Below are 12,827 nucleotides of genomic sequence, written 5' to 3'. Positions count from 1 at the left end.
TCTTTTAGTACACATTATGTGGGGAGCAATGTGTTAATCACTTTTATAGACACATGATTTAACCTTTTTACAATCTCTACAAAATACCTATTCTTAACCAGTTGAAGGTTTAAAATTCACTGGGCTCAATGATTTACCTAAAGTCTCATCACAGGGAATAAATGGTGAAGCCAAAATTGAACCCCAGGTTTCCTTGGGGAAATCCAATATGCTTTGGTCACTTTATGATGATCTTGGGACGTTCCCAAAGGTAAAATCTCCCTCAGCCCCCACTCTAAGCAATTCGTGTGACTGAACTATTTCCTATGAATTTTTCAGTATACCAAAAGCTACTTGGCTGCCATGAAAAACTACTATAACAAAAGCCATTGCTCTTTAGGAAAATTACTGATATTCAATGAAGCCATAAGGAAACCTTTATAGAAAAAGTCTTGGTGTACAACATATATGACCTCAGTTCCTGAATTCTTCTCTAGTTCTAGATGGGGCTTTGCCCCTAAATTTATGGACTGCCTTTCTCTCCAACATCTCTGTTCCTACCATGCTGGTTCATTCCTTCCCTCTATCCTCAAACTTTAGTCTTTCCTACTGAAAAAACTGCTTCCTTATGGGAACTGTCCTTGCCATCCCTCTGATGGACTCTAACCCAAACTCCAGGCAGCACCTGAGACTTTTTATGCAAATATATTTCCTTGTGACACTTTGGGCTCTGTGTTGGCCATGTCCTTTCACTCAAATGTGATCCAAGATGTCTGACTTCTTTAGGTAAGTTACATATTTTGTTGCTATATAGACCTGCATCAAAACTGCAGTTTTGTTTTTTTTTTAAAGGCAGAATGTCTATTAGCTCTTTTGTTAGCCTCATTCTTAATGCTTTCCTACACAACTGGCAAATCAGAACCTGAGAAAGTTTGATTGAACTATTTAATGTGCACTTAAATCAATGTGCGTGAACATTACAAAAACTGCATAATCTCCTTTTCATTTTGTAATGTAAATCAAGGCCTCTTTGGGAAAAGTGAAAGTCACTCAGTTGTGTCTGACTCTTTGTGACCCCATGGACTATACAGTCCATAGCATTCTCCAGGCCAGAATACTGGAGTGGGTAGACTTTCCCTTTTCCAGGGGATCTTCCCAACCCAGGGATCAAACCCAGGTCTCACATTGCAGGTGGATTCTTTACCAGCTAGGCCACAAGGGAAGCCCAATTAAACTCCTTGCCTTACTTTGCTCATATATTTAGCAAATATTTACTAATGGCCTATTAAGTGCCAGCTGTTCTTTGAGTAGAGCATGTAGATACCTCATAGATCACTGTACATCCAGTGAGTCATACGATGTCTTATATCTAATAGATCAGTAGACAAGTCTTATTACTTGGGTAGGTCCCAGGAAATACAATTGTAATATCCCCAGATCTTCTCCTCAGTAGTCAGATTTTGGTCTGGTTTGGTTTTCAAATTGTGGTCTGGTTTACCTGGAGTTAAATGTTCATAGAATCATATATCATATCCATAAATGTAGGTGATTATCAGCATGAAAAATGCATGCCTAAGGATACATATGAATTGTTCTGATACCTTCAACAAGGTTTCTGAAATCCCGTATGTGTTACTTCCCCTCTTCCCAGTGTTTACCTCTTCCAACGTGACAGCACAACTTTAAAAGACAAGAACAAAATGCAAGTCCATTTAGTAGTTTAAAAGGAGACTCACTTCACGGAGCCAAAGTACCCCTGTTAAGTGATGTGTGTTGGTCAGAGTTGGTTTCTGTATGAAAATGAAATGCAACAGCACCATTTGTGATGTTGATATCATCCAACAATTCACACCCTTTGCACCTAACTTGACGTGGTCAGGGTAACTGATGTTTCCCAAAGTATGTTATGTTAACTACCCATGCCAAAACATACGCTAAAGAAAGGAAAGGAAGCTACATATTTAATATTTTGGGAAACATTCTCAGGCGACTGTTGAATTGTATAGATTTCTTTTACTGAAGTATTTCTCAAGGCTTTTAATACGCCAGATTTGTGACTCTCCAAGAAAGGGTATAAAATTTATTGTTTCCCATCTATATTTGACCATGGAACTCCGTGATTATTCTTTTTCTCAGAACATTTCTAAGGGCAAACATTCAGGGAAACTTGGGAACTCTGCTTGGAGAATTCTGAAACACAGAGCCCCACAAAGTATATTGTATAGGGCTTCCCTGGTGGCTCTGTATTAAAGAATCCACCTGCCAATGCAAGAGACACAGGTTCAATCCCTGGTCCAGGAAGATCCTCCATGCTGCAGAGCAACAGAGCCTGTGTGCTACAACTCTGAGCTTTGAGCTGCAAAATTGAGCTTGTGGTCTAGAGCCTGTGCTCTGCAACCAGAGAAGCTACTGCATAGAGAAACCTGTGCACCAAACCAAGAGCAGTCCCTGCTCACCACAAGAAGGGAAAAACCTATGAAGAAACAAAGACCCAGCACAGCCAAAAATTAAAAAAAAAAAAAAATATATATATATACACACACATATATATAGTGTAGGATAAGAGCCTATGGATCTTAATCTGAGTTATGTTGCTAATATTGCCATGACATATTAAAATGAATTAACTGTTCTGAATTAAGCCTATGCCATTATTTTCATATTTTGCTGATGAGGAAAGGGAGCTGTAGAAAATCCAAGCAGATTTTCCAAGGTTTCTCTGTTGGGAAATGTTACAAAACAAACAAACAAAATAAGTACGAACCCCTCCCCCTGCCCCAGGTCTATCTGACGCAGTCAACAGTCATTCCCCTACACTGTCCACTTCGCACTGACCTGCACTGTGCATTCAGGGCACAGAAAGAGTGCTAGCCTGCACCCTCCCTGCCCCTGGGCCATGAGAAGATAGAATTAAAACCAAATCTGAGTTTTAATTTCAACACTGAATGTCCCTGAGTTGCAAGAGGGTGACGATCCCTGGGGAACTTCACACTGAGTTTAATTCACAGCCCTGCTCCCTTTTCCATAGAGGAAGACTGGCTTTGGAACCTACAGAGAATTTAACCACCAGAGCCACTAGAATTTATTGTGCTGACTTTGGTAATATTTAAAATCACATACGTTTTACCTCATTCAATCTTTCTCCCCAATCCTACAAGTTTGGTAACATTATAAAGAAACAGATTCAGAGAAGTTAAATTATAAAAAAATGAATAATTAGTAAATTGAGGAGCCAGGGATCAAATGCAGATCTGATTGACAGCAAAGCCCATGGGCTTTTCACTAAACACTTCATCTCCAAAATCTATAGAGATAATCCCTGTATAAATTTCTGCTGGGGGCATAAATGGGTTGGGGTATGAAAGAGGCCATAAATTTCCTTTATCTTCAAATTTACCCATTTTTGAAGCTGAGCATCGTGTTTTGCTGTCATGATACAGGAGAGAAGATAATAGGGGAGTCATCAGCCCAGCAATTCTGATAAAATGTACCTTGACTCTGTCAAACTCCAGAGCTGACCTTCCCATGTGCTGAGAATCAGCATGGAGAAAGGAACTTATCTGGAGCCCCTACAGCCCTGGCATGTAGGCAAACCTGGAGGGATATCCAGGTGTGTGTTTTGTAGAAAACAGACCGACGATGGAACCCCCATGGGACTGTTTTCTTCTACCCTTATCCAAAGTCTTCTATCCTTATCCAAAGTTCTATGGGCTTATTTTCTTATCAGGCTAATTACAAATAATTTAACAGTATAATCTGGAATGCAACTTTTATTCTTTTGTAAACTGAAACATTTCCCTTCCCATTTCTAGAACACTTGTTATCTTGGCTTATAAAATCAATGACTTTTACATTTCACAAAATTTCTAAGAAGATATGAACACGGGTGATGGCAAACAAAGGATAGAGGTTCAAATGAAACTCTTCAGGAGGTCAATAATTTAACACTTTCAGAAAGTTAAGTGACATCAATTCTCACACAGAGCTCTAAGATAGATTTTGTCATTAAAAATTTATTAAGAGTTAGAAGGAATTTATTAAACAAATTATTAATATTTCACAGTACTGCTAAATAGCAAATTAAAACAAAGCTAAAATAGCACAGAAAAAATATATTTTGTGATTAAAAATGAATTTCCACTTCACAGTGAGCTTCACCAAAGTCTAATTATTTCTAAAACATTTCAATTTGGAAACTTAATTTTTTCATCATGAGTTAACTAGTAGTCTGGTATTTTTTTTTTTTTTTTTTAAATCTAGTACTATTTGGGGTCATGGTTTCCCCTTTTTAAGAAGGAAGAATATACATACACTTATATTGACTATTTCTATTGACTTTTTTTTACAAATGCAAACTGCTACAGATAATAGTAAAAGATGGCATACTTTTCTTTCTCTTGACCACCATGTATGATCTCTGATGACCTTCAGTTTACACACTCTGGTATTTTGGTTTATAATACTAGATGTGGATTCTACATTTATAAGTGATAAAATGTTCCCTGAAACGTTGAACAGATTACAGTCTTAAGGTTCATGAGATGTTTGCTTTCAGTCAGTTCAGTTCAGTCGCTCAGTCTTGTCCAACTCTTTGCGACCCCATGAATTGCAGCACACGACCCCATGAATTGCAGCACGCCAGGCCTCCCTGTCCATCACCAAATCCCGGAGTTCACTTAAACTCATGTCCATCGAGTCGGTGATGCCATCCAGCCATCTCATCCTCTGTCGTCCCTTTCTCCGCCTGCCCCCAATCCCTCCCAGCATCAGAGTCTTTTCCAATGAGTCAACTCTTCACATCAGGTGGCCAAAGTATTGGAGTTTCAGGTTTAGCACCATTCCTTCCAATGAACACCCAGGATTGATCTCCTTTAGGATGGACTGGCTGGATGTCCTTGCAGTCCAAGGGACTCTGAAGAGTCTTCTCCAACACCACAGTTCAAAAGCATCAATTCTTTGGCGCTTAGCTGTCTTCACAGTCCAACTCTCACATCCATACGTGACTACTGGAAAAACTATAGCCTTGACTAGACGGACCTTTGTTGGAAAAGTAATGTCTCTGCTTTTTAATATGCTATCTAGGTTGGTCATAACTTTCCTTCCAAGGAGTAAGCGTCTTCTAATTTCATGGCTGCAGTCACCATCTGCAGTGATTTTGGAGCCCAGAAAAATAAAGTCTGACACTGTTTCCATTGTTTCCCTGTCTATTTCCCATGAAGTGATGGGACCAGATGTCATAATCTTAGTTTTCTGAATGTGGAGCTTTAAGCCAAATTTTTCACTCTCCTCTTTCACTTTCATCAACAGGCTTTTTAGTTCCTCTTCACTTCCTGCCACAAGGGTGGTGTCACCTGTATATCTGAGGTTATTGATATTTTTCCTGGCAATCTTGATTCCAGCTTGTGCTTCATTCAGTCCAGCATTTCTCATGACGTACTCTGCATATAAGTTAAATAAGCAGGGTGACAATATACAGCCTTGACGAACTCCTTTTCCTATTTGGAACCAGTCTGTTGTTCCATGCCCAGTTCTAACTGTTGCTTCCTGACCTGTATACAGGTTTCTCAAGAGGCAGGTCAGGTGGTCTGGCATGCCCATCTCTTTCACAATTTTCCACAGTTTATTGTGATCCACACAGTCAAAGGCTTTGGTATAGTCAATAAAGCAAAAATAGATGTTTTTCTGGAACTCTCTTCCTTTTTCCATGATCCAGAGGATGTTGGCAATTTGATCTCTGGTTCCTCTGCCTTTTCTAAAACCAACTTGAACATCTGGAAGTTCACGTATTGCTGAAGCCTGGCATGGAGAATTTTGAGCATTACTTTACTAGCGTGTGAGATGAGTGCAATTGTGTGGTAGTTTGAGCATTCTTTGGCATTGCCTTTTTTTGGGATTGGAATGAAAACGGACCTTTTCTAGTCCTGTGGCCACTGCTGAGTTTTCCAGTTTGCTTTACACCATATCAAATGAGTTTAAGCAACAAACACCATAAAAAATATGGTTTTATCAAAAGACTAGTTTGAAACACTATGCTTTCAACCCGGTCAAATATTAAAACCTGGTTCAATTAATTAAAAAGCCTGTTAAGTCCAATTTCACCACATTTGGTTGAATTAGTAACCATAAGGTAGTGTGAAGGCTCCTCAAGGGTTTATTAAGAGCCAGTTATTTGAATTCAAACATTTTTTGAAGTATTACTTATATAGGCAGAAACAAGGGGACTCATTTCTTTTGAATGCTTTCATCCATCTATCCACATATGCATGCATACATGTATGCATCCATCAAAAATTTCTTGACATTTTATATTAAAACACTGCAAGTTTTTTAGAGAGACATCAGACAAAATTGTGACTATTTTCAAAACAGATTAGTTGAGCATAGGCAAAGTCACAGCTGCTGATTTCTGAATTTTGCCCTTCATGTAATTATAACATACCACAGAAAATAATCTGTGGTAAAGCTAGGTCAATTTTAAGAGGCTCTTTAAGGATAAGAAGAATAGGGGTATGTAGAGATAGAGTCCGGAGAAGGCAATGGCACCCCACTCCAGTACTCTTGCCTGGAAACTCCCATGGACAGAGGAGCCAGGTAGGCTGCAGTCCATGGGGTCGCTAAGAGTCGGACATGACTGAGCGACTTCACTTTCACTTTTCACTTTCATGCATTGGAGAAGGACATGGCAACCCACTCCATTGTTCTTGCCTGGAGAATCCCAGGGACGGGGGAGCCTGGTGGGCTGCCGTCTATGAGGTCGCACAGAGTCGGACACTACTGAAGCGACTTAGCAGCAGCAGCAGCCGCAGAGATAGAGTTAGTGGGAACCATATTCTAAGATGGAGGACACAGGATATTATACCCATGAGGACAACCATAGATGTAGGATTCTGGACGCAGGTTGTGACTGAAGAGTATGAGTAGCTGGTTTGGAAGGAGTTTAGGATATCTGAAGTGTCATGCTGCTGCTGCTGCTGCTGCTGCTAAGTCGCTTCAGTCATGTCTGACTCTGTGTGACCCCATAGACAGCAGCCCACCAGGTTCCCCCGTCCCTGGGATTCTCCAGGCAAGAACACTGGAGTGGATTGCCATTTCCTTCTCCAATGCATGAAAGTGAAAATTGAAAGTGAAGTCGCTCAGTCGTGTCCCACCCTCAGCGATCCCATGGACGGCAGCCTTCCAGGCTCCTCCGTCCATGGGATTTTCCAGGCAAGAGTACTGAAGTGGGGTGCCATTGCCTTCTCCGCTGAAGTGTCATAGTTGCTTCATTTAGAAACATGAGTTGTTTATGTGAGCAGAGGGGAGATTATGACAAAAAGTTTTTGATAACAATTAGTCTTGTTTAATTAGTCTGAGTTGGAGTTGAGAAATAGGAGACTACTATGACAGTCATTAGAGATGTTTCAATACAGGCTTGTGACAATTTGCAGTAGCGTCAAAGGAAAATGAGAATCAAATGGGGAGTAGACTAGATTTTAAAGTCTCTTCCAGCCATGAGCTAGAGAAGTAAGATGGAAAGCTGGGCTCTGCGTCCTGCTCTCCAGTTGCAGGCTGGTTCTAGCACTCTTGACTATGACCTTGGGCAAATTACTTAGTTCTGCAAGTCCTCCAAGATTTACACATCTGTAAAATAGGAATAATTTTAGAATCTATTTCACCATGTTAATATAAGTTTTAAACAGGATAGCATGTATAAAGCCCTCAGCACAGAACTTCAAACAAATAAGACCTTGATAAATGTTTGCCTGTACTGTTATTCAATTTTTAGATATTATGACTCTGAACTATACTAATGGAAAGAGGGAAAAATGGGTTAGGTAGAGAAAGCAGTGTTGAGGTAGAATTCATGGGATTTAAAAATTCATCTTATCCTCAAATGTAGATCAAACCAGGGCAAAACACTAGAAGAAATGAACAAAAACTGAACATTTTAAGAATGTGTATTTATGAAGATTGGATTGCTTCTATTCAAAATTAGAAAGAGATTAAAAAAAGAGATTTCTCTGAATTTTCTTTTCTGAATTGACGAAGTTTTAAAAACTTAAATTTATGAATTAAAATATATATTTTGTGAACAGAATTGTTTTTAAATTGTTTGCTTCAAATTAGAGGAAACAATCAGGCATTTGACTTTTTTCCATCTGAGCTAAAAATCTTAAGTCCTTTCAACATGCCTATGGACACTGAATGAGGATTCAGTATTTAGTACAACAGCATAGACTAGTGGCAGGAAGGAAGATTGTAACTAGGTGGCTAGGACACTACTTTTTATCACATTCAGGGCCCTTTTCAGATTTGGTCTACAATTAGAACAAAATGATCTATAGCTGTGTAAACAGAGTATTTGACAAATTAAAAAAAAAAAAACAGTTTAAGGGATAGTTATTTTAATAACAAGGCTTGTTTATTAATGACTAGGATATTTGAAAACTGCTTTTTGACTGCTACAATAGCTTAATAGCAATGATCACATATTTTTAAAAGGACTTCTTTACCTTGAATTCAAAACTTCAGCCATTTTAAAGAAGTCGTGTATGAAAACCTTTATTAGTTTTTAATTTGTGGGATAGTGGTGTCACTTCCTTGTACTGAATGTCCTTATCTAGATAGGTGTTACATATCAGTCACTGAAAATTTCTGTGCATTGTACACTAGAGCGGGAAAAAAAAATGAACCATGATCTAGATCTTGAATTTAGAAATTTATAACCAAACATGTATACAACTTATACAATATGGACAAGAGAAATAAGTGTTTTTTTAACCAGTCTAAAGAGCCATGGAACCACAGAGAATGAAGGGGTTAATTATAATTAAACTTTTTTTTTTTTGTAGGGGGAGAAGTCTTTGCAGGATTCAGTTATTCATACCTAAGATAATTGCCCAGCACAGAGTGGATATTCAAAAATATTTACTGCTGTTGCTGCTGCTAAGTCACTTCAGTCATGTCCGACTCTGTGCGACCCCATAGATGGCAGCCCACCAGGCTCCTCCGTCCCTGGGATTCTCCAGGCAAGAACACGGGAGTGGGTTGCCGTTTCCTTCTCCAATGCATGAAAGTGAAAAGTGAAAGTGAAGTCATTCAGTCGTCTCTGACTCTTAGCGACCCCATGGACTATACAGTCCATGGAATTCTCCAGACCAGAATACTGGAGTGGGTAGCCTTTCCCTTCTCCAGGGGATCTTCCCAACCCAGGGATTAAACCCAGGTCTCCCGCATTGTAGGTGGATTCTTTACCAACTAAGCTATTGGGGAAGGTAAGTAAGTAATCAGGGAAGCTAAGTAAATGATACTAAGTAAATGACTGACAAATTAATTTCCCCCAAACTCTGACTTACAACAACTACTCTGTTGTTATTTCTCATGGTTTCAGTGGGTTGGAATTTGGAAGTTGTGCAGTTGGGAGGTTGTGCCTCAGGGTGTCTCTTGGGTCTGCAGCTAGAGAGGACTAGAGCTAGCCCTAGAACTAGCAAAAGCAGGAGGCCAAGTCACTGGGGCTGCCTAGGCACCTGTCTTGTAGTTTCAGAGCTGCATGTGGTTTCTGCTCTTGGATGGGTTTAGGCTTCCTTGGCATGGTGGCCTCTGTGTAGTTGGGCTTTGTATACAATTTCAAGACAAGTATTTCAATTAGCAAGGCAGGAGCTTCATGGTCTTTAATGACCTAGTCACAAAAGTCAATAGCTTTGTAAATTCCATACCCTGTTAGTCAAAAGAGTCACCACGTTAATAATTTTAAAGGGAGGGCACATAGACCTAATCTTTTGCTGGGAGTAGTGTCAAAGTCATATTTAAAAACATGGGGGAGGGATGTATTATTAATACTGTGGTTATCGCTGGAAAAGTAAGTAACCATAGTGAATTTGATGTTATTTTTTAAGATATATGATGTAATGTTCTCATATAACATTCTTTTTTGCCTTTTACTTTAAGGAATATGCCATGAAATCTGAAAAAATTCAGAGATGGATTTGGAATCAGTTTTATGGAACTCCTTAATTTATACTTATTTTTGTATGTTTTTTTCCTAAATTCATATCTTTTTGTGTGTCCAGTTCCCATTTAGGCTGTGTCTATAAGACTGTGTGCTTAACACCTGCAAATAAAACAACATATCCAATTAAGTCACTACCATGACCAAAACTCAACTACTAAATCAACTCCTTGGTATCATATAACAAAAAACACAAACTGAAACAAAGAAAAACAGACAAATGTACACATGAGCAATCTCCCAAGGCAAATCAAGACACAAACTTACCACATCAATAACTTACTTTTCATTTGTCAACAAGCTGCTTTGATATGGCAGAGAAGACTGAGACTTATTTGACAAAGAATATATCTTGCATTTGATTTTACCAAAATGTTTCATGAGGGTTACAACTGGATGGGTTTTATTTATTTCACATGCAAAGGATTGCTTTCCAAGAGCTTTGTGAGATACTTGAATTATTTCAGGCCAATGTGATACCACTTGATGCACCAGAGCAATTTAATTCACCTCTTTCACTGTGTATGCAACAATACCGAGAGAACAGAAACACTGAAAGCCTATGGTATAAACTGCAAAGCCCCTAAAGACGGAGAGTATGGTGGTAATTGTCTTCTGACCACGTGATCATGAAAGCCATTCAGTGGAAAATGTGAAATAACAGAAGTTCCAGTAATATCCTCTGATTTCTGGAACTTACAGTTTACAAGGGGAAATGTCAAACCCTTTATATATATATATATATATATATATATATATATTATTATTTTAAATGAGAAAGGTAAGAGAGCACATTTTCAAAGTTGACTCCGTGATACTCTTTGGATTATAAAAAATCTGACCACTAAAAATCTGCTTTTAATATTTTCTTTTTAAAAATTAACTACCACACTTAAAGGTTTTTTTATACTATGATTTGATTAGCATTTTAGGATAAGGAAGCAGTCTGAAAAGAAAATATTTTGCTCTAAGTTTACCTTGATTATTCTAGTATGGGGAAAGAAGTTTATTAAAGGAATATTCTGAAAATAGCATGCGAATGTATACACAGCTGATAAATAAAACACAAAATTTTATTTAAGCCATTACTAAAATGTTTAAACACGCACTTGTGTTTAAGGTATAATGTTGCTAGTGGAGTCTGAAGGTTGTTTGCGGCTGAGAAACTGGGTGCTGATTTCATTTTCAAGAGGTTTTTTTTTTGTTGTTATAAATATCTCATAGCATCACAAGAAATAATAGCTCAGCATCTATCTCTTCAACCGTAAATACCTTTTCAGTTCATTCATCTCCTTCATGTGTTCTGAGCTGCTAGATTCAGACCTGGGGAAAAATATTTTTCTCTTTTTCTGCAGTATTTCTTGCTTTGTTTTAGTTACCTCAATAACTCTTTCCCTTTGTTCTGTTTTGGAAGGCATAGCCATTAAAGAATTTCACAACTTATATTTTCTGTCTGAGGCTCAGAAAAGTTTCTCAGCATTTTCTCAAAGGCACATGGGTAACTTCATCACTTACCAAAGGCAGGCATAAAGTCCTTAATGTTTTGGCTAAAAAGTAAGTATCTGATACCTTTCTCATAGCTCTATGACATTCTGGGTAACAATGGTGGGTATAAAGAATCATGTAAAAATAGAAGCATAATTAAAATCTTAGTTCTGGCTGATTCTTTTGATACTCTCTTTCCCCCCTTTTAAGAGACATTAAATGCTTTCCTTTTCAAAATTAAAAATCATTATTTTAAATATTAAAAGAAAGAAAGAAAGTGAAGTCGCTCTGTCGTGTCCGACTCTTTGCAACCCCTGGACTGTAACCTACCAGGGGTTAACCAGTTGGTTACCAGCTGTAACCAACTCTTTATAGCCTGGACTGTAACCTACCAGGCTCCTCCATCCATGGGATTTTCCAGGCAAAAGTATTGGAATGGGTTGCCATTGCCTTCTCCAGGGAATCTTTCCGACCCAGGGATTGAACCCAGGTCTCCTTCATTGCAGGCAGACGCTTTACTGTCTAAGCCACCACGGAAGCCCTAAATATTAAGACTGCTAATTAAAAAAAAAAGAAAGGAAAAAATTGCAAGGTACAATGTACAGGGAAATCCATCTTCCACTCTCTCTCCCCTCTACCAAAATAGCTTTAAAATGAGTGTCCAGCCCAAAACAGGCTTTAGAAAAAATTATCTTTGCAAAGGGAGTGGGGAAGGACGCTGTGTGGAGTGGGAGGTAGCTTGGGTTGCCAGCCCTATCTATTCTTTCCCCTTGGCACCTGGGCTCCAGGGTGGCCAACTGCCTGTAGTCAGTTTGAATCTGCCCCAGAGGCTCTGAGTGGAGTGCAGGCCCGCAACTTGGGGCCAAGGTTGGCGAGTCCCACTGGATCCCACAGGTCAGCAGGTTTTGGTCCATGTGCAGGACCAGGAAGGAGCTGGGGGTTCTAGATCCCAGCTGTCATCAGGGCAGTAGGTGGGGTGGGGATAGGTCTGGCCTACCTCAGTTATCAGGATGGCACAGGCTCAAGCCCTGTCTTCTGCTAGGGTCCCGGGATTCTTCTCAGATTGCTCTGCAGAGCCCACAGAATGCTTCACGTCCTCCACTGTGATGCCCCCTGTCGTGTCCTGCGTAGTGTCATCTCTGGAGGCCATGTTGGTGGACGTGGGTGAGAACACAGTTGGTTTGGCTCTGGGGTGTCAGCTCCCTTGCTGCGAGCAGAATCAAGGCTTCCATTGAGGCTCTGTGGGGGCGAAGATGATGCCTGGGGTCCCTGTTAGCCTGTCTCAGCTTTGGCAACCCTGGGAGCCTGCAGGAGGCATCGTGGGGCCAGCTAGTGTCCAGAGAGCCCAGCGGCTCTGTGACATTCTGGAGCTTAG

This window comes from Bos indicus x Bos taurus, chromosome 11, assembly GCF_003369695.1.
Source record: "Bos indicus x Bos taurus breed Angus x Brahman F1 hybrid chromosome 11, Bos_hybrid_MaternalHap_v2.0, whole genome shotgun sequence".
In the NCBI taxonomy this organism is placed as follows: Eukaryota; Metazoa; Chordata; class Mammalia; order Artiodactyla; family Bovidae; genus Bos; species Bos indicus x Bos taurus.
This window is presented reverse-complemented; position numbering follows the sequence as displayed.